This window comes from Babylonia areolata, chromosome 5 (genome assembly GCF_041734735.1).
Source record: "Babylonia areolata isolate BAREFJ2019XMU chromosome 5, ASM4173473v1, whole genome shotgun sequence".
In the NCBI taxonomy this organism is placed as follows: Eukaryota; Metazoa; Mollusca; class Gastropoda; order Neogastropoda; family Buccinidae; genus Babylonia; species Babylonia areolata.
The window spans coordinates 39,939,216-39,943,371 of record NC_134880.1 but is presented as its reverse complement, the minus strand read 5'-3'; the positions used below and the strand labels follow the sequence as shown (position 1 = coordinate 39,943,371).

Genomic DNA, 4,156 nt, shown 5'->3' with positions numbered 1-4,156 from the left:
GTTGCAACATCGTGATGAGAACAACTCACCAGTGCTCGTTGGTTTATTAAAATTGTATGTACTGTGTTTACAATGAATTGAATATTGGAGATTTTTTTTTAAAGCGGGAGGGGGGTATGGGGTGATAAACTGAAAAGGAATTGACATAATATATATACACACGCACGCACGCACGCATGCAAACACACACACACACACACACTGAACAAATACACACGCGCGTACGCACTCACACCCAGAGGAAAGGAATTCACACCCAGAGAGATCGGTTATAGTGAAAAAGATTGTGGGTTTTTTCTTCTTTTTTTTTTCTTCTTTTTTTTTTTAGTGTTTGAGACAAAGAATAAACTGGAAAATGAAAAGAAAAAAACAACCAATAAAGAAAAAAAAAAGCACTGAAAGACTACGCAGTAAACAGCGTATGATATACGCAGACAGAACAGCGAGACAGTCACGTCCCGCGTCCGCAATATATCCACACAAAATGAATGGTCGGAGCGTGCGAGAATCTCCTGGTAAATAAATGTGCTCGCAGATTATTATTAAACTGTCAAGCAATACTTCATATCACCACAACATCCCCAGCCATAACCCCTTCCTCCCTCTCTCTCTCTCTCTCTCTTTCCACACACACACACACACACACAACACACACGCACACAGCGACACACACACATCCACACCCAATATACACTGTGACCCACTTGTACATAAACACACCATCTCTCTCTCTCTCTCACACACACACACACACACACACACACACACGTACGTCCTATAACACAACAACACACTGATACAAACGAATACAACGACAATAATAACAAACGACAATGACAAAAAAAAAAAAAACAAAAAAAAAAAAAAAAAATCAGTACCTGGTGACAGCTGCACCTTGCACGCGCTTGTCCCACCTCACTGAGGAGAGGAAGATTGATAACTCTTCTGACTCTGTCGATTGCTCTCCCTTGTTGCCTTGGTCGCAGTCAGGAAGCACGGCAACCAAGATTCAGACATTCCACTGACCAGTGGTCATTGGTAAAATTCTCCTAAAAAAAAAAAAAAAGCAACTCCTGACTAGAACACCAGCGGGCTTGGTTTTGCTGAAGTACGTGCTTCTGTAGTTGTGCTTCTGTATGCTCGTCAGTGTCGCGTCGCGTCAAATCAGTTCAATTCAATTTTCTAGCAAGAAGTTCCAGCTCGTTGTTGAGTTTGTGTAACACTTAAAACAGTTCAGAGAGGCTACACCACTTTCGCTGTCAGTGATGTCTGTCTAGGTCTTTTTTTCTTTCTTAATTTAAAAAAAAAAGAAAAAAAAAAAAAGACTAAGAGAAAGATCACGTCGTTCCGAGTCTATCAGCTTGAAAGTTGTTGCCTTGACAACACACACACACACATACAGAACTCTAGGTCTCTGATTGGTCGTTTCTCAGTGGCACATTAGCGCAGAAACAGAAAGAAAAAAAACGAAACAGAAAGCGATAGTCAAAGAGGTTGGTTGTGAAAATGGAAACTGACGGCCAAAGCGGTGGTTATAACCCCCACTCCAACCAATAAATCACGTTTCTTAATTAAGCACTCGCTTGTCTTCTCGGACTTCTTCAATTCCACACCACACCCCAGTTTTGAAGTCTTATTTCTGAAATTATTGAATCACCTTTCCCCTTTCAAGACCCCTCAAGACTCGAAGTGAACTTGTTGTGCCAGTCAACCTAACCAACAAGTGCCCGTCCGTCTATCAACCTAATGACGACACACGGAAAGACATGACTGAAAAGTAAAAAAAACAAAAAAACGTTCATCGCACAGAGAAGAGACAAGACAAAAGGCTGTGTGTTCTCTCTACCACTGACATCGAAGAGGCCCTCAGACCAATTGACAGCAGCGTAGTGGCAGCACGTGCTTTTAGTGTCTTCACGAGGTAAGCGCGCGTGACAGGACCGACAGTCTCGGCATCGAAATCCCGTGCTTCACGTGCCGGCTTTGCATGCCGACATAACGTAGCGGGCTGGTGTGGCCGTTTGGAAATGACTCCTCCCACTACTGGCTTAACACAAGCGGCACTCTTTCGACTAGTCCACTGGAGTCGGCACCAAGAAACACACACACACACATGCGCACATAATGCGCGCACGCGTGCCAACACACACACACACACACACACACACACACACGCACACACACACGCACGCACAGACGCACACTCAAACTATAGCTACAACCTGCACCCTGCACGAATTGTCTATTTACCTGCTACTGTTATTGTATTACAATGCATTATAGTTGTGTGGTTTTGTATCGTATGGCATCGTAGTGTAGTGTGCTGCACTGCACGGTAATGGACTGGATTAATCGCCTGGCTCAAGATAACATATCACTCCATCTGCGCCCAGCTGCTTGAAGGGGAAAACAGCTGCACGTACACACACACACACATACACACACAATCACACACACACACACACACACACACACAATCACACACACACACACACAAACACACACACACACACACCACACACACACACACACACACACACCCACACACACACACACACACACACACACACACGGGTAGGAGCGGAAGGGGGGGGAGGGCGTTGGGCGGAGACGTTGATATGAAAGCATCAGACTACATGGCCCACCTGTATGCAAAAGAAAGGAAGTCAGCATGGTTTGATCATCAGTGCACGTCTCGTGAGAAAAGCACTGGATTGGCGAGAAAAAAAGGTGTCGCTTTGCTTGAAGACAGCGTTTTCACCTGTCAGCCTCAGACAGTCAAAAGCTGAACAGCACGGGTCATCGATCGATAGACTGCTGCAGTGTCTTTTTTGTTTTGCCATTCATTTACTCGCATTTTCATCAGATATGTAATCTCACACATCAGGCATATAATTTGACACACATCTGGCATAATTATAATCTGACACGCTTCTGCTGTATAATTTGACACACATCAGGCATGTAATCTGATACACATTAGCTGTATGATCACACATCAGGTGTATAATTTGACACACTTGAGGCATTTAATCTGACACACATTAGGCAGTGTGTGGATGTATGTATGAAACGATGTATGTGATTATTTTTTACATTTGTATCTTCGTAATATTTGTAGGGGCTGTTGTTGGCTTTTACAGTTATGGTCCCGATGTTGTTTACTTGTCTATGTTGTGATAATGCACCTGACCAAATTTCTCCAGTTGGAGATAATAAAGTTATTCTTATCTTATCTTATAAATTGACACACATCAGGCATATAATCTGACATGACACACATAGGGTGTATAATCATACATCAGGTGTATAATTTGACACACATAATGTGTATAATCTGAAACACCAGGTATATTATATTCTGACATACATCAGGTGCATAATCTGAAACACATCAAGCATATAATCTGACACACATTTGGTGTATAATCACACATCAAGTGAATAATCTGACACACAGGCGGATAATCTGAAGAATCAGGTATATGATCTGACATACATCAGGTATATAATTTGACACACACCAGGTTACTATACAAATAATATGACACATCAGGTATATGATTTGATATGCATCAGGTATATGATTCAACACACACCAGGTCTCTCTCTCTCTCTCTCTCTCTCTCTCTCTCTATATATATATATATATATATATATAATTTGACACATTAGGTATTTAATCTGACACACAGGTATATAATCTGACACACAATTATATAATCTGACTAGCATCAGGTTTATTATCTCACACATCAGGTATATGATCTGTCACACATTAGATAAAAAAAATCTGACACACAACAGGTGTGTAATCGTACACAACAAACAAATAATCTGATACACATCAAGTATAAATATATAATTTCACAACATCAAGTATATAATGTGACACACATCAGGTCCTATACAATCTGAGACATCAGGTTATATAATCTGACACAAATCAGGTATACAATTTCACATCAGGTATATGACACACATCAGGGATATAATCCGACACACATTAGGGATATAATGCGACACACATCAGGTATGTGACACACATCAGGTATGTAATCTGACACACAGGCATATGCTATCACACCAGGTGTATAATCTCACGCCAGGTATACCAATATCATGAAAGAAAATCGTGCAGCAGAAAGTAATCCCT

The 4,156-nt window shown here is 41.4% G+C and overlaps 1 protein-coding gene across 1 annotated transcript in view; it reads right to left on the bottom strand.

The window, feature by feature from the left end:
- Positions 1–1,013, bottom strand: part of LOC143282466 (uncharacterized) — a 154,830-nt gene extending 153,817 nt beyond the window's left edge. Inside the window, exon 1 of the mRNA XM_076588114.1 lies at positions 879–1,013. The gene's annotated coding sequence lies outside the window, so the exon portion shown is untranslated. The remainder of the gene's footprint in view (positions 1–878) is intronic.
- Positions 1,014–4,156: the final 3,143 nt, after the last annotated feature.